This window comes from Sitophilus oryzae, unplaced genomic scaffold (genome assembly GCF_002938485.1).
Source record: "Sitophilus oryzae breed Bouriz unplaced genomic scaffold, Soryzae_2.0 scaffold_1532_pilon_pilon, whole genome shotgun sequence".
Taxonomy (NCBI): Eukaryota; Metazoa; Arthropoda; class Insecta; order Coleoptera; family Curculionidae; genus Sitophilus; species Sitophilus oryzae.
Window position 1 is genome coordinate 886,094 of NW_022146206.1, and position 19,666 is coordinate 905,759.

Genomic DNA, 19,666 nt, shown 5'->3' on the forward strand with positions numbered 1-19,666 from the left:
AAAGATCCGGTAGTTCTCAGAATTTAAGCAAAAAATCCTATTTTTTAAGTAAAATATCTCAGTTATTTTGGAGTTATTTAAAAAACGGTAAAGAGAAAATATGTTTCTTTTATCGAGATTTACCACCCCTGAAAATATTTACACTTATTTGAGACTCACCTTATAAAAATGAAAGTGAAAATATAAACTTTGTGACACCCTGTTTAAAACACAGCAGAAAAAACTACGTTTCAAGAGGTATTAAAGTGTTGATAAATAAATCAATCAATAAACAGCTTAGAAAATATATGATCATTATCATTGTACTCTTGATGTCTTATTTAATAAAAAAAGTTGTTATTGTATATGACTTTGTGATTTATGCTACGTATAATCACTTTATCTAGATTAATTTATAAAAATACTAATAAAAAACCCTATAATTTTGTCATTAAAAATATCTAAAATTGATTAAAAACACTCAGAAATGATAATGAAAACAAAAATTAGCAAACGTATTACAGCTGGCACTCAGAATTTATCATCGCAAGATTCATTGACAAAATAAACACTGAAGAGGCGTTATTTCCCATCCACCCTTATCGTTACAACGGCGTGACGCAGGGTAGATTTTACCGAAAACCACTTGTTGAATGCAAATCTGTGATTGATGATGTTAAGCCGCCTTAATGGTTTTTGTATAAGGCGAATAATGGATCGAGACAGTCGGTATATTAATGAACTCATTCTTGTAATGATGCTAAAAGGTTTTCTAATTGTGCTGGAAGTAGCATAATTTAAATAACAGTTTTCTAAGGCTTTTGGATACACAATGCATTTCTCACTTAGGGTGAAGTAAGAAATATTGAACAACATCTAGAAAAATACATTTTATTTAGGGTTATCTGAGGACTCTTCGAATATTGTATTTAATATACACGATATGTGTGATATTGAAACTAATATAATAGAGTCGAAGAATGTATAATGTTATGGGAGGGGGATTAATCATTACGACTTTACGGGTCTATTGTGTTCCCCCTTTTTGAGTTATAACGAGTTATAACTCATCATACCGTCTCAGTGCTTTGATAGAAACTAGTGTCTGAGACGGTTTTATAGAGTCATCTCCGTATATCATTTAGAGTAAACTTTCTGACAGGAATGTGGTTGTCGTCTAGGCGCACTCAGTGATGAGGTGTTCTGATATTTCCAAATTTTCTCCACAGAATCTGCATTCGCGGTTGTTTCTTAGCTTCAATCTATTGAGATGTTCATTGAGGAGACTCATCAATCTCTCTCTTCATTGAGTGTCCTGTTAAAAACTCCGTGGCAATCCGGAGATTGTTCTTGCTTAAATCCAGAATATTCTTTGATTTCTCTCGTTTGTAAGTCTTGAAAAATTACTTCTTAAGTGTCTTAGACCGTTAGAGGATTTCCATTCCAGGGTACGGATAGAGTGTACCAGGTTGGATGAATGTTGACAAACCTTAGATTTGTGAAAGTAGCCCTTTCTCAAATAATCTTTATGTTCTTTAAATCGAACATTTAAGGGTCTAGATCTTTCACCAATATAAAATTTATCGCATTCATTACATTTTTTGTTTGTTGTTCAATATTCATCGGTTTAGTGTGTGTTAAAATAGATCTAAGTGTATTTTATTCTTTGAAAGTTGTTCGTATATTATATTGTTTTCGGAACCTTCTTATTTTTTTCCAAAACGCCTCGTACGTATGGAATTGTAAGAAGAAAATAAAAAGGTTCTTCTCATTTTTTACCCCTTCTTATTTTTTACCCTTAAATGTTCGAATTAAAGAACATAAAGATTATTTAAGAAAGGGCGCCTTTCACAAATCACAATTCAAAAGATTTGTCAGCATTCATGGGACACAGGGAACAGAATAGATTGTAACAACGCCAAAATTATAATGAAAGAAGCGATAGCCTCTAAAAGAAAAATAAAAGAGGCTTTTTTAATACAATCTAATAAAAATAAATGTATTGCTCATGCATCTGTACATGTTAGTAATGTATGGCAATCGCTTCCTTGGTTTAAAGAACATAACATACGTAAAAATTAAAAATAATCATACAGAAAGTTTGAAGTTTTTTGGTTTTACCTTATTAAGTAATTATTAACATGTAGTAATTGTTAATTTTGAAGTTTAACTTGATATATTGCCATTTTAACAGAAGTCCACGGTTTTTGTAGATGTATCTGTTTAAAAAAAAACTAAAGTGTTCTCGAATAGTCGCATTTAATTTTTTTAAATCGTTTTTTTCTTTCTCCTTTGTATTTTTTTTTGCTTCCGACGACGAAAAGAGATAAACTTTCCGAAAGGTTAAGCATTCTTGTCCGTTAGGGAAATTTGTTTATTGGTAGACCGCTGCTGACGATTAGTCTCCGTTGGATTAAGGCCAGCAGTTTTTACAAAAAATAACTATTTTATTTTGTAGATTTTCTTGCAGTGGCGAAATACCCATATACGACTTTTTGGAGAGATTGTCTACTAACTGCTACTACTACTTTGGTTCAGCTACATATGTGTATCACCAAAATAACAAACTCGACTATTTTTTGGATTCAGAAAGCAATGATCTTTCGGTCCATTCTCTAAGCATTGCGAAATACTACAGCATGGTGAAATATCCTGGAATATAAAGAAAAACACAACGATGGCAAATAGTACACTCTTAATAAACACACTAAAAATTATAAATTTTGAAACAAACTCTATAGTTTTCGATAAATACACTCCTGGACTAGCAAACTAACCATGGAGGAACAGGAGACAGGAAGTTTAATTACCTACCGTTCATATTGGGCGAGAATTTTTGAAATTAAAATAGCGGAAATTTTAGTGTGGTCGCTGCGCCTCTATAAGGAACTATAAAAGCTGCCCCGAGAGTGAAACTCAATTAGATTACTCAATGACTAAAAAATAAAACTACATGGAACTGGGCTGGGCATATTACCAGAAGAACGGAAGATAGATGGACCAAGCTAATATTAGAATGGCGGCCAAGACAGGATGCTGTCAGAAGCAGAGGCGGAAATTTTAGTGTGGTCGCTGCGCCTCTATAAGGAACTATAAAAGCTGCCCCGAGAGTGAAAAGGGTACGATTAGATTACTCAATGACCAGTGGTGAAGCTATGGGGGGTGATGGGGGTGATGGGGGTGATGGGGGGTGTGGGGTGAAGGGGGTGATGGGGGTGATGGGGGTGATGGGGGTGATGGAGGGGTGATGGGGGGTTGCTCCCCCCCCATGTATAATTGAGTTGGGAAATTAGTCATGACAACGCGACGTCTAAATCCCAAATTTGTCAAAAAAAACAGATTCTGCCACTGCACTAATGCTCGGTAAAATCCCCTCGTCTAATAAGCCGATGAGACCACTCGGATGTGGCGTCCTCGGAACTTATATAAATTGTACTAAATACAGAGATATAGATGTCTATATCTCTGACTAAATAGCGTTTTCGGTTTATGCGCTAAGGTTAGTCCTATTTCTTATTATTGTACGTCACTAAAAAGAGATAGAAATTACTTTCATATGACGCTCAAAGTAGGGTCACAGGCACACGCACACTTTGGTGTTCTTTTTATTAATTAAATTTTGGTTGGCAACAACGCGTTATGCTGAACTGGAGTCTGGAGTTCCCCGTTTAATGTGCAGGTTGCAGTTATATTTTATATCACGATACATTATTACATGTATTATGGCCTCTAAAAAAATGTAAGAAGTTGGGAAAATTGCTTGTTACACCTGCGACCAAATTGTTGCCATCCCACCAAACAGTGCCGTGGCACATATTTTTCTTAACATAGCCGCTTGAAGAAATATTTATATTTCTGATAAATGTTTTGACAACGCCTGTGGTGTATGCGGTGGTATCATACTAATTAATTCGCTAAAATTGTCGCTGATAACGGATGACCAGCTGATGACTCATTCGTTACAACCAAAAAAATGGCGTCTAACATCACAAATTCTGCTGCAGTCCGTATACCGGGTGTTGCATCGTCGGACGGGACATAGGAAATCCCATGTAAATTTTAATGGGGTCAATTATTGGCTTCCCTAATTATTTTAGAGAATAATTCTATTTAGGTTTATTGAAGAGCACTAAAACCCACATTCAAAAGAATAACTTTAGATATTTTTGATTAGCTCGTTTACGAGTTATCGCCGATTTCTTTTTACATATTTCTCCTTTCTTATGGCCCTGTATTTACTTATGAGCACCAGTCAAGGTAAAAGATAACTGTCAAACGAAGTTATCATTTCAGAAATTTACCTATTTAGTGCTTTATTATTATTGAAAACTCATTCCTACGTCGGAAATCTTAAAGATGTATTTATAAATACAAGTTAATGTGAATTAAAGTAAAATAAAGTAATCAATTACAAGGTTAATTATAGTATTATTACAATATTCAATAACTTATTAATTTAGGTACTATTAAATTGTTAGAACTTTAGGATTTAAGAAGATGTTCAAATATTCCTCCATCGACTGCTAAACAATAACCCAAGCGATCATAAAATTCTCTTCTTACATTCGCTAGTTGGTAAACTGAAATTCTATTGCATTCGGCAGAAATAGCATTTTTTTACTCTCTAGATATGGTTATTTTTTATCCTTGTATATTTTGTTTTTTAAATGGCCCCAGAGAAAGAAATCATTTGGCGAAATATCAGGAGACCTTGCTGGCCAATTTACTGTATGATTTACGCCAATAACGTTTCCGTTAAAACTATTGTCTAAATATTCCCGAACAGCCAGGGTACTATGTGCCGGGCAGCCATCCATTTGGAACCAAACTTCCTGATTTTCCCTAGCGGCATCATGTAAAGCAGGTAAAATATGATTTTCGAGTAGTTCCAAATAATATTCTGCATTTAAATTTCGCGTAAGAAATAATGGCCCGATAATATTGTGTCCAAATATCCCTGCACAAATATTTACTTTCTGTGGATATTGCGTCCTTGTTTCGACAAACCTGTGTTGGTTTTCTTTGTCCAATATCGATAATTTTGAACATTAGGTTCATTATTTAAGGTAAACGTGCATTCGTCAGTGAAACATGTTTTTTAAAAATTCCGTGTTTGCTCTTTCCATCATATCAAAACAAAACGCCTGCCGCCGTATTTCGTCCCCATCTCGTAGCTCTTGGTGCTTTTCATATTTGAAGGAATATTATTTATGTCGTTTAAAAATTCGAAACGCTGTAGTGTGATCTATTCCTATTTCATCCTCAAGTTTCCTTGTGCTGATCTTTCCATCGTTCTCTTCCACGCACAATAAAACTTCCATGTCGGTATCATTTCTTGCATCTTCTCTTTGTTCCTGTTTGCTTCACATCTGCAGTTATTTATTAGGGTACCTTTGGTCTCAAATCTCTGGATATTCCTTACGATTGTAGATTTTCCAGGTATCGGTCTATTCGGATACAGAGCAGCAAACATGTCCGACACCTTTTGATAACTATTTCCTTGATAATACCATTTAATCATCAATATTTTTTCTTCGTTAGTGTAATTCATAGCTAATATTTTCGATGTAGGTATGAGTTTTTAATAATAATAATAAAGCACTAAATAGATAAATTTCTGAAATGACAACTTCATTTGACAGTTATCTTTTACCTTGACTGGTGCTCATAAGTAAATACAGGGCCATAAGAAAGGAGAAATATTTAAAAAGAAATCGCCGATAACTCGTAAACAGGCTAATAAAAAATATCTAAAGTTATTCTTTTGAATGTGGGTTTTAGTGCTCTTCAATAAACTTAAATAGAATTATTCTCTAAAATAATTAGGGAAGTCAATAATTGACCCCATTAAAATTTACATGGGATTTCCTATGTCCCGCTCGACGATGCAACACCCGGTATGAGCGTTACATGTCGTTGTATTCTTTAGTTATCGAGATTACTACTATAGAATGATGTCGAAAATTTGTTGTCTTGTCTGTGTATTCGTACGTCCAAGAATCAAGAAGGCCTGATAAAGTTAACACTAAATTCGCTATGTATACCATTTTATTTAAAATGGTTCAGTAATCCCAAATAGAATTTAACGAATGGTTTTTGATTTATATTTATGGACTAACAATTTACAACAAGATATATTTCCATTACATTTCGATTTTCCACCACAAATTCCATTTACCATAAATTTCTTTCTGCGTCCTTTAATACCCTTATTATCCTCTTTATTAACAATCTCCCTCTACATCAGTTTACAGAGCCGTCTTTCTCCATTTCGACCTCCGAATGTCGCATTCGATTGAAAGGTCGCCCGGCCCGACTTCAGCCGATTCGAGCGCATTAATCCGAAATGCAATTTGTCCCCCGGCTTTCGGAATTAGACCGCACAAATGATGAGAATTCCGCGACCGCGGCATCTGGCGGAGTAATCGCAAAGTTCGAGCGAATATTATCGGAAAATTGTCGTAATATGAACAGCTTAAGTCTGGCGGTAAACCTCCTCCTCGAGTTGCCGTCTGGAATCTTGAAACTTGTTAGACAATATTACATGTCATAAAAAAATTAATATAAGATGGAAAAATATTTCTTGTAGTTTTTAGGTATATAATAAAATTATATTAGTTTCTTGCCTTGAACTGATATATAGAAATTAATTCCACACAGTGTTCGTCATATTTAGGGTTCAGAACCTGGAAATCCCGGTACCGAAAGAACCGGCAATTCCGGTAATTCCCGGTTCTTTTGAGACATCAAAGAGCCGAGACACATTAATTCCCGGTTCTTTCGGTACTTTCGGGACTGGGTAATAATAGTTAAGAACATATTTTTTGTTACGTGTGAAATACCTATAAAACTTGCGTCGAAATCAAACTCTTCCAAATAAGTAGTGATGCTATCTCTTACTGTAGCTATTAGTGAAGTTTAAATATGATATTTTATTATTTAGTATAATATTGCTAAATGTATTAGTTATATTTTTTTGTATTATGTTTTTATAGGTATCTGCATCTTTAATTGAAAATGTTAAGTTTTTTTTTTAAATTTTGTTAAGTTGGTTGATGTTTGGAGTAATTTTTAAGCTACCTATGTGTTTTCTTCTTGTTTTCTAGTGTTCATTTTTACTTTCTCATGACTTAATAGTTTCATATTATTTTCATTTGAAATTAATTTTTTTATCGGTTTTACTTTTGAGAACCATCCCTTGCTTGCTAATTGACGAACTGCACAATCATTGAACGAAAATATTTTAGTACGGTTCCGGAAACTCTAATTAATACTACCAATTAAGGTTCAAATCTTTTTGGCCATCGCAGAACCGGGCCTCGGTAACATTAATTAAAAAATTATTTTTTTGTTACGTGAGAAAGTCCTTTGATACTTTCTAGCGGTGGAAATCAAACTCTTCTAAATAAGTAATGATGCTATTTCTTATTGTTCTTGCTTCTTTTCTCTTTTGAAGTTCTATAATATTTATTATGTTATGTTTTAATAGATATTTGCATTTTTAATTCAATATTTTGGAGCTTTTGTCTCAAATTCAGTTAAGTTGGTTAAAAGAGCAGTTGATGAACGCAATTTTATTAATTTGCCTTGATCGAAGTCTACTAACAATAACCTTTAAAAATTTTAATATCATTAATTTGCGAAAGTTTTAAATAAGTACATACTCATTGATTCCTCATCAAAAAATATGAAAAAAAAGTTCCTATTAACATGGGTATAGAAATGCATAGTTTATGCATAGTTTTAGAGTTACAGGATGTTAAAACTTTTTTAAATTATTTTTTTTTTTGTAATTATCTTAAATAACATTACTTTTTATTTGAAATTGCTGTACTAATACTAATAGTAATACTATTTAATAATAACTTAGGTAATATAATTTATTAATTTTATTTTTAATATAGTTTTATTAATTGCGATTAATAAGTCAAAAAAAAAAGTCAGTGGCGCGCATGTTTTTTTTATATTCCATTGATAACCCATATGATAAATTAATCGACTTTTTTAGCATTAAAACATGTAGCACATATAGTAACTTTTACCCTCAAAGTTTCATTCGAATAACTAAAATTACTTGGAAGAAAATTATAATAAATCGAAAGATTATTAAGATTTAATACCCTGTAGCTACGAAACAAACCAGAATCGGACCCATGTTGATATGAAAAATAAATCTTATTTTTACGTGAGGAATCTCCCCACGAGAGATAGTACATGTTTTTTGAAACACCCTGTATACTGATAATAATTATAAATCACTGATTTTTCTGAAAATATATGACAGACAAAGATATTTAAAACACTAAACCAAACCGAGTTTAAATATCTTTGATGACAGATAAGAAAGCAATACAGAAGAGTTTTTATACAATGCTTTCAATACTAATTTAGGATCTAATGTTGATTCTAGTTTGAATATTTTAGGTTAAAGATATTTCGAAACATCTCCTTTCTTTTTAAAATATTGTCTAGTTTATGACACTTTCAATATTTCAATATATTTTTGATTTTTGAGTGTACATGTCAATGCCATTCTAAACATACCTATTTCGTCCTTCATCTTCGGTACTTCGGAATACTTCAGGGTAGTACCTTTTAGGTCAACAATTTCAAAACCACTTTTAGGTTAACTTTTTTCCATTATTCAAATACTATTCGTATGGGTAATTAACAAATCAAACCTAGCCATGACGATCCATGGCAGTAAAATTCAGTGGTAAATAACGTCATGACTTATTGATATTAATTGAGGCTATTAATGCTGGTCGGAATAAATTATTGAAACGGTAATATTTTGACACAAGTTATGATCTGTTAATTACTGATATGCCGGGAAAATTTTAGCATGAGAAAATTTCGATATCTGTTACCATTAAGTTTTAATTGTTACTCATATAAAAGGAACAAATTTAACGGTTTTCATTTTATAATATAGCCGAATTTTTCTAGTTTTTGAAACTAATTTTTCTATGCGCAAGTTCTATAATATTAAATTTATTTCTATAAAACTTTAAATAGGGTATTTGTTAAAAAATGTCTATACCTCTGTTGCGGATTCATCTCTTCAAAAAAGTCCTATAGGTATTTTGCCACTGTAAGAAAATCTACAAAATAAAATAGCTATTTTTGGCAAAAGACATAAAGTATATGTTTTAAGAAAATTTGCACCCACTTATATTTTACTACATCATATTAGAAAAGAAAGTTCACATCGAAATATCTTAATTCTAAAATATTCATATATCATAAAAAACTTTTATTGAAAGGATCTTGTGCAAACCCAGGCATGAAAAACACCAATTTTTTATACTTTCCTATGGGTACGAATAATAGCCAATCAACTGTGCCAGAAAGAAGGTATACTTTGGGGACTTCCAGCACAAGGCTAACGATATTTTCAAAGGACTATTCCGGACGCAAACTCGACGAAATATACGAGGACAAAAGAGATATTTCCGAAAAAGGAACAAAAGAAAGGTAAAAATTACTACCGACCAAATTAGAATTCAGCCGGAAAAGTGAAAAGGGAGAAAATTGCCTCGAATAGGACAAATAGGCATGTTAAAAAGGGGAAATTGAATTAGACTGGCTCTGTTAGTAACGTTAGCAAAAAATGCGCTAGAAACACAACATTTATTTAGAGTTAAAATTTATGGTAATGTAAAAAACACGCCGCAAATAGGGGAACTAAATTATATACAAAGAATGGCTTTATATCTTGTTTAGTCTTATATTGATAAACATAGCCATAATCCTATATGAAGTTATTGTATTTAACTTATACCAGGTGTTTCTCAAAAGTGGCTCACCCCTATAACTTATTTATTTTATTTTTTCAGGTAAATAAAACAGATTTGGTATGTTAGTATATGACATAAATTAGGATTGATTGATGTATTCAATTGTTTTCGGTCACTTCCTGTTTCACCGGAAATGACTACAACTATTTATTTTTAAATGGCTTTCTTTGAATTTTTTTTTGTTATTCGATAGGCTCTGAACAAAATGATATATCATATGTCAACTTATGACATTTTCGCATTAAATAAACCATTTAAAATTGTAACATGCGTTTCTTAATGACAATTTGACTCGAAATACCAAGTTTGTGGTACCATATTATTCGTAAAAAAATACTTTTTTTGCAAATATGCTAATGAGCCACCCTCGTTTCATATGAAAAAATGAGATATGATTAAAATTACAGTATATTTAGTAAGCCCAAAGAGACCTTTAGCAATAACTTAGATATTTTTCATGCAACATACCGGGCTCACCCCTCGTAACTTTTTTCTCCCCGCGTAATTTTTCTCACCCCTAGTAACGTTTTTTTTTAGATAAAAGTTCGGGATTTCGTATATTAGTATATGGCATAAATTAGGATTGATTGACTTATTCAATTGTTTTTGGTTATGTCCTTGTTCACCAGAAATGACTACAACTTTTGATTTTTAAATGGCACCCTCGGTTTTTTTACTGCATTCGATAGAAAATGACACTCTGAATAAAATGACATGTTACATGTCAACTTTTGGAATTTTCGTTTGAAAAATGCATTTTAGATCTAAATCTAGGATGCCATAGCTGTATTAAAAACACTAATTTTTAATGAAGGAGCCTTGTAAATATAGATTTGATTCTCCAATATTTTTCGCTCGGTTTTTCGTAAATTTTCCGCGATAGATAAAAGACGCCCAAATAGTATTTGGAATCTAAGAGGAATGAGAGAGACTCATTAGCATATTTGTAAAAAGTATTTTTTACGAATAATTTGATACCACACACTTGGTATTTCATAAATATATTAATTAAATTGTCATTTTGCAATACATGTTACAATTTCAAATAAACCATAGCAAAAATGTCACAAGTTGACATACGATATGTCACTCTATTGAGAGTGTCATTTTCTATCGAATAACGTAAGAAAATACAGAGGGTGCCATTTAAAAATCAAAAGTTGTAGTCATTTCCTGTGAAACAGGAAGTGACCAAAAACAATTCATATGACAATCAATCTTGATTTACGTATTATACTAACGTACCAAATCTCGTCTTTTTATCTGAAAAAACAAAAAAGTTATAAGTGTGAGCCACTTTTGAGAAACACCCAGTATATCTATATGGCATAAGAAATAAAACCTGCAATTCCGAAACACCTCTGTTTCAGGAAATCATGACAATAAGAAATTATATAAAACAAAATAGACATCCTATAGATTTAACTGAAGCAATTATCAAGAACCATGACAACCAAAGAAAATTAAGGAAGCAAAAAACGTAAGCAGCTTGATTACTATGCATTTCTTGCTGTAAAGGAATCACTAAATTGAGAAGCTTTGGATGAAAGTACAAAATTAAGACAGTTTTACAGCATCGACAACCTTACGGAGCGTTATGCAAAACAAAATTTAAAAAGACCACAGCCCGAAGCAACTATACGAAGCAGAGTGTAATAGTTTCACAAAAATGTAGAAATATCACAGCATCCCGTAGCCCACTCTATCATTTGTCGTATCCCACTCTATCATTTTACGGTCTTCTCTTGGTTATTCCCAGCATATTTCATTCCATTGAGCGTTGTGCGACCTGCAGTTTCCTTATGATGTCCCTTTTAATTGTCCAGGTTTTGCATGCCTAGGTTATGATTGGTAGTACACATTGGTCCCAACAACATATTAATCTCTCATAAAATTGAAAGTATAACAGATAAGAAATTGTTATACAATTGCCGTCCAGAGTAACAATTTTAAAAAAGGACTTGTCTTTGCAGTCCCTTTTGTCAAACCATTTTTCAATATTAATGGCGGATCCATTTGTATATAATAAACCTTCTGTATATAATAAACAGACAAACACGAGACGATAAAAGTAAGCCCTCAGTCGAATCACTCTCTCAAGCAACCATAATAGAAATAATCAAAACATTATGTCACCGAGCAATCACTATATGCATTGACCAAGCATCTCTTAAACCTGAACTAAAGTAATATTAAAACGGATTTGCTTCAGACTGGTTACTCTGAAAAGTCCCTGGCTCTACTCTAAGAAAGAACTTAACAAAAACAAAATCGCAAACATAAAAACAGAAAACAAGGGGTGTGTCTTTTTTGGTGGGAATGGGGTAAAAATATCTTTATAGACCGACCAAAAAATTTCACCCTATTTGCTTGACAAATTGCGCTGGAACTACTCACGCATTACTTCGGAGCAGATGCCCCTCTCTACATTAGACTTTAGTCATTCTTCAGCCCTTCGTTGATCAAGCCCAGTATTAAGTTTTCTTTTTTAAAGGGTACTTTGAAAAAACCCTTTGATTTTCAATCTACTTGGTTCCCAGGCCGGGCATTCAAAAATAGTGTAACTACCATCGTCGATGGTACTGCTGCAATATTTACAGGCCGCACTAGCTCTTTTCTTGAAGCAATATAAATATTTTAGCTATGAATCTGAGAAATATAATAGTTTACCCGTCTGTGCTTTCGTTCTGCTCATCTTCTTATATTCGGGATTAACATATGTATCGATTTTCCACCGTACGCCTCATCCCACGTTTGCCCACTGATGATATAATATTTCCTTCAGTTCATTTTTGATATCAGCCTTACCTGCCTTTGCCCATATTGGATCGGCGTACAAAATACTGTCGTGGACCGCTGCATTTAAAAGTGTCTTTTTCTCCCGTCTTGGACCCCCGATGTTTGGCATTACCCTTGCAAATTTAGCCACTGTTGTTTGGGCCTTTACTACTACTGCATATATTTGTTCTTTGAAGTTCAGCTTTTTGTCAATTGGCACTCCCAGATACCTGAAGCTTTTGGACCATTTGACTTCCGTCCCATTCAAAACAATCTTTGGTTTGCTTATCCGTTATCAATACAGCCACTGTTTTATGGACCGCCAGATGCAAATTTTTGGTCTTCAGCCACCAGTGTATTCTATCTAAACTATCGTTTACTTCAATCTCCGGTTGTTCTGTTTTACTTGCCGTTGCCACAACAACAATGACATCTGCAAATCCTTCTATATCTGTGTTTTGTTCCAGTTCCATAAGCTTGTCATAAAATATGTTCCATAAGAGCGGTCCTAGAACCGATCCTTGGGAAACTCCCATTGTCATTTTATACGTTTCTGTTCTTTCATACGTTCGATAGAATATTTTTCTCTCTGCACGATACAAGAGGTGTATCTACCAGGTAATCAGTCAATCACTGCCAAGATTCAAGAATCAACCGGCACCACTGTCTATCCTTCTCAAAGGATCATACATTTTATTCTTGGTATCTAATTTACTCTTTTTTATCTCTAGCTTATTTTTACTTCTAAAGTAAATAGAGGGTTAGATATTTCTAAAATTAATTATGCTGAATATTAAAGTGGAACTTTCAATTTCAAATCTGTTTGCGATCGTCTTTATTTACTTAAACAATTTTACATCAACTATACAAGCGTAATAAAGCGAAAAGGGTCCATTATTTGTACCTATCAGTTAAATTACTGCGTCGGGTGTTTGAAGGACCTTTAGTTAAATTTCGGATTCTGTTTGATATGTAAATACGATGAGATCTAATGCAAACTTTAGAGGAGTTTAATTAAAAACTAGGGATAAAAAACAGTTTGCGGATGAACATTAAACACCAAAATTTGTTAGGCTTACAATCGTTCAAATTTGTTACCTAATGGTTATGTATTTTGGAATGGTTATGGCTTTAAGAATGGAAACATAGATTCAACGTTCTAAAACTGAGAAAGCAATACTGAAACTAAAAACATTTCGGACTGGAATACCCACATTGGTACGTTTAATGAGTGATTGCCATATTGTTGAAACTTCCATACTTGGATTGTTAAAGATTTTATTATTGCTAAATATGAATACGGCCGCTTTAAATTTCCTTATAGACAATTCGAGCTTCCGATCGTTTTATGTTGTGGTGCTTGGACCACACATGATCTGCAATGTTTCACTTCGACTTCATTCCGACATAATTGTTTCACTTCTTTGCGTATGTTCTTTATTTTCGTCAAATCGTACATGTAGAGAACGTTTTGTCTCTCCAATATACGACGCACCGCACTCGCAAGGTACCTGGTAGATGCACTCTTTCTCTTGGTTTGATGATTCCGGTTTTGTTTTTGTTAGGACACTTCTTAGAGTTGGCCTATACTTAAAAACAGCAGTGCTTCTAGGTATAATAAAGAAAATCGGCATACTTTGGACATATTCTCAGGAACGACAAATACCATCTACTACATCTTATCATCAAAGGTAAAATTGGAGTCCAGGAAGAAGGCAAATGTCGTAGAGACATATAAGAGGTTGGACTGGAATAAATGTTCAGAATAGCAGACAGGCGAGAAGAATTGCTTGTATTTACCGTTTGTGGTAAAACTCGTTGGGAAGAGGTACCCGAAGAAGAAAAATACTGTGAATAAAAGTAATCATAAAATATGTCTCTGTTTTCCAATACTTTTCATTACTAAGAAAATCACGCTTTTGAGTGTGTTAAGAGCTTCTTAACTCACGCATTTTCATAACCGCACTTCTTGTTTAGATGACTACCAAAGAGAAAAAAAATATTTTGTAAAACAATTATTTTGCACTAAATACCTACTAAATACAAATAAACTGTTCTATTGATAATAATTATAAAAACATGAAAACTTAATTGTTATAAATGTTAATGAGACAGTTTGAACAATCTTTCAAGTAAACGCCTGATGAAGCATATATTATATTCATTTTAATAGATATCATAGTAGGTACGTATCATTGAATAGAAAGTTTAGAAAACCCAAAAAGACGAAGGCTTTTAAGTAGCGGATAGATAAATTGGAAAAATATGTTATGAGTACCTTTTCATTTCCATAGTTGTGTACTTTTTTTTCGGTGCACCATTTTTCATACTTAGAGTATATATATTCATACTTCTGTTTCGATCTTGCTGGAAGCAATCCAGAAATGGCTCTGAATGCCTCTTCTTCAATGTCAGAGGGAATACTTACCGAATCGCTCATTCTTTAAACTAGTGACATCAATATTATTTACTGTCATATTGACATTGCCATGCATGGTGTTATTCATAGATAAATGCAACAAGTTTAGATTGGAAAGCCCGTAAAAATTTATGGTCGCGAAATTATTTTGGGTCGCGACCGTTATACGCGATCTGGCGCTGCTATAGCGGTCGCTAAGAACAACGGCAAACAAAAACAGAAATAATTTTCTCTTGTCAAAGTCAGAATCTTCAAAAATCATAATAATCTTTCAAAATCTAAACCGCTATCATTAAAGAAATTCCGAAAAGTGTTTATAGCGTTCATTTTCAAAGTAATTATTGCTATCTTGTGAGTTTAATTCAAGTTTTATTTACTCCAACCGGTGATAATTGTGAAAAAGTGGCATTAAAAACTTAAAAAGCTGTGCTGTGAACTGTGAACAGCAAAAACCATCGTGGATCGTGGCATAACGTCGGTTTCCAATGTTTCATAGGTATTTCATACATGCGTCCTTATATAAAATAAAGTTTCTTGTATAAAACACACTGTAGTTTATTTATAAAATTAAACGAAAATAATAATAAATTTGAATAAACAATATTTGGCGATATAATTCCGGAAAAAGCCGAACCGCCCCGAAATTTTCAAAAGTTTTGGGTCGCGACCGTTGTAAGAACAGCGCCAAATAGTGTTTACATTGTCCTTATGGGCACTTTCCAATCTAAACTTGTTTCATTTTATCTATGGTGTTATTTGAACAAAGGTATTAAGGTAATTGATTTTTAGGATAGTTATATAGTTAAGTACAATAATTTAAAATTCATTGTGTGTTTTTATAGTTAGACGTAGATCAAATAGTGTATAATACACGCGAGTTAACTCCATTAAGATACTAGATCAATGGAATAAGGATAAATTTTCAATTTTTAAAATAAAAAAAGCGTTTAACAAAACAATTTAGAAATATAAACGTAACATTTACGTTACGTATGTCAAAATACTTGATTTAATTCTTGTTTACACGACAAAGCTACCACAGCCGTAATGTAAGTTTCTGCGTTACGTCTCAAGAGATATATAAACATTTTATGCCGTGCTTTAACTATCTAATACCGAGTCTAAAAAATACAAATATTTGCAGATAATAATTTATAGTAACTATAAGTATTTTCTTAGTATTCTGGAATATTCTTGGAGTAATAATAACTTAAAAATAAAATCACAATCAAAATTAATAAAAATAAAGAGGTATTTAGCACTTTATAATTTTATTTATATAACGCATTATCAAAAATCAATAATCCAATAAAGTAAATATTAACAAAAAATCCACTTATCTGATTAATTGATATTTATATTAATCCATCATTGAATAGAACTATTTTATTGAAATTATTTACGATTATTTTTATAATAGTTATGAATAAATAGTTTCTCTATGTTATCGTAAAACTTCACTTAAAAGCTTTATTATTGTTTATTTCATCAGATATTTGTAATGATATAAAATTTTATATCTAATAAATACAAAATTTTTTGACCTAAAGTGGTTGTTTAAGTTAAATATGAATATATTAAAAAATGAAATTTTTTATATTATTTTGTATTTCGATTTAATTTTTATTTATTAGATTATTGTTTTTATTTTGTATTTATTTTTTAACTGATTTCTTTAGATTTCCAGAGGTTCAAATTATCTGTATATATTGTTTTATTAAAGAAATAGAGAAATAAAAATGTCCCTAATATTTTTACCTATATCTTATATCTCTATTATTTGATTCTTAGTTTTTTCAGTCATTTAGTTTAAACAAACAAAACTATTTTCTTTTTATTTTTTGCTTTTTATTCTTTTTTCGATTTTTCGAATTTAGAAGAAACACACAGCTAAATGCAAGAAAATATTATAATATCTGTATATACAAAGACATCGCACTAATACATTTATTTATATTTGATTTTATTTGAAAAGAATTTTATTTTTAATTTAAAATAGATTTGTTATTTTATTGTGATTTTTGTGTTTTTAATGATACAAAAACATTTTTTTAATTAGTTTTGTAATAATACTAGTATTATTTATTAATTAATAAATGCAAATTACAAATATGATTATGACGCTTTTTACCGCGTTACATAAAAAATAAAGTAGTTTATTTGTTGCCTCTTGTTAGTTAAATATTCGCATCATTTTTATTCTGTCTAGGTATAGGGCTAAACACGCAAATATTAAAAGCACTTTAAATAATAAATCCCAAAAGAACATACTTATTTTAATAAAAGTAAATGGTTAGCCCCATTTCCCTAATGAAAGAAAACGTTTTCATTAATATTAAAATTTTCGTTTTCCAGGTACCGAACAATAGAGAGGTAACTATACCTATATTTATATCATCCTATTATACCTAATAGAATATAAATATATATTTTTTATTTCTATGCTATGTCGTTATGAAAATGTTATTAACAATGGTGTTCATTAAATTAGAATATGTTTTTTCATAATACCGCAGGATATAAAATTTTTTATAAAAATTTTATATCCTAAAAATAAAATGTTTATTAAACTAAAATTAACTAAAATAAGGCATAAAAATTATAAATCAAACATTAATAAATTAATGTTATTGTTAGTTAATTAACTATTATCGTCAGTCTTTTATATAAAATCTTTAAACCAAATCCAAAACACAAACTACAGATTTAATAAAATATGTTCAACGAGTTAGGGGAGATTTTGACACATGACATTCAAAAATCGACATAATAAATATATACGATACAAGTGAGTTAACAGCATCATTAAGACATGCGTGTGAAAGTTGCACAACGAGTGCGTAACACGAGTTGTGTAACCACACAAGGTATCTTAATGGAGTTAACTCGCGTGTATTGTACAATATTTTATCTACGTCTAACTATAAAAGCACACAATGAATTAAAAGTATTGTACTTAACTATATACCTATCCTAAAAATCAATTACCTTAATCCTAGTTACCTAATTACCTCAATCCCTTGTTCAAATACCACCATGCATGGCAATGTCAATATGACAGTAAATAATATTGATGTCACTAGTTTAAAAAATGAGCGATTCGAAAAGTATTCCCTCTGACATTGAAGAAGAGGCATTCAGAGCTATTTCTGGATTGTTTCCAGCAAGATCGAAACAGAAGTATGAATATATACGTACTCTAAGTATGAAAAATGGTGCACCGAAAAAAAAGTACACAACTATGGAAATGAAAAGGTATATTTTTCCAATTTATTGCAAAATAAATGTTTTACAAAATATTTTTTCTCTTTGGTAGTCATCTAAACAAGGAGTACGGTAATGAAAATGCGTGATTTAAAAAATCTTTAATCAGTTTTAATCTTAAATCAGTGACGTAGATAAAATACAATTACCTATGAATTAACATGGCAGACACAATTATCACTCTCATGAATTTTTTCACTTTACACAAAATGAAGTAAATACACAATGAGATAAAAAAATATGTTATTCCACCAACACTTACTGCCATTACTGGCTGACGATTTGATACGCATCAGAAGATGGTTAAGTAAGGATTTTTCTTTCATGAGCTTTTCCGTGACTGAAAAGTCCAATACATGATGTTATCTCTCTTCCGCCCGCCGGAGATTCGAAAATATCATTGCTTTGTTTCCTCGTTACCTTTCTTAGTTTACAATTCTTCTTCATTGCGTACTATTATGCGCTGCTTCCAAGTTTTCATGGAAAATATCATTGTGTTTTCAGTTGTCCACCCAGTTTCCTGCTACCGTCTGCTGTAAGTTCACCGGAAAGAAGAAATTTCTTTTGGTGGTTTCCTTGTATTCTGCATATGTGACCAGCCCATCTTAAGCAGGATTTAGTAATCATGACTTCAGCGCTCTTGCAGCTAAATTTTTCAAGGACTGATACGTTTGAGACACGGTGGTACCATTTGATTCTTAACAGTTGTCTGAGGTGTCTCTGTTGCAACTTGTTTAATGCGTTCATGTTTCGGCGGTACGGCTGCACCCAGGTTTTGCTTCGGTATAATGGTGCGTCCAGACCTGAGGAGTCGAGCGCGAGACGAGCGCGAGACATTCCAAATTTGCGGTGTTTTTCAAAGGATGGAGGGGTCTCGGAAGACCGTTTCGCGAGACAACCCACGGAGCCTCGTTGCTATCCGTTCCCTGTCGGTTTTTCAACGGCCGAAAAAGAGATCAAAGAAAGGTCACAGCCAAGTCTGGACATGTTTTTGGTAGGCTCGCTCGACTGCGAGATATTAGCTCTGATATTATAGTGCATATTGAAATGGAGACTTTCAGGAAGAAGATCAGCTGAAATTAATCGATTTATATAAAGAAAAACCAATATTATGCAATCCAAAAGATAAAGAATATTAAAAAAACACGATGCGTGAGTAGATATGTGAATAAAACTTGGGAAAAATGTAAAAAAAAATATTTCTCTACTGGCAACATACAGGAAGGAGATTATTATAGGAAGATTAATAATTATTGAATCTTGTTACCTAGTAAATTAAATATACAGGGTGAGCCAACGATAAAGTTCATTATTTTATTTGTTTTGAGAATTATTAAAAAGTGTTTTAGAATTATTAAAAAAATAGAAAAACTGTAAAGAAGGTTAAGATACAAATTTTAAAATTATTATAGAGTATACAGGATGG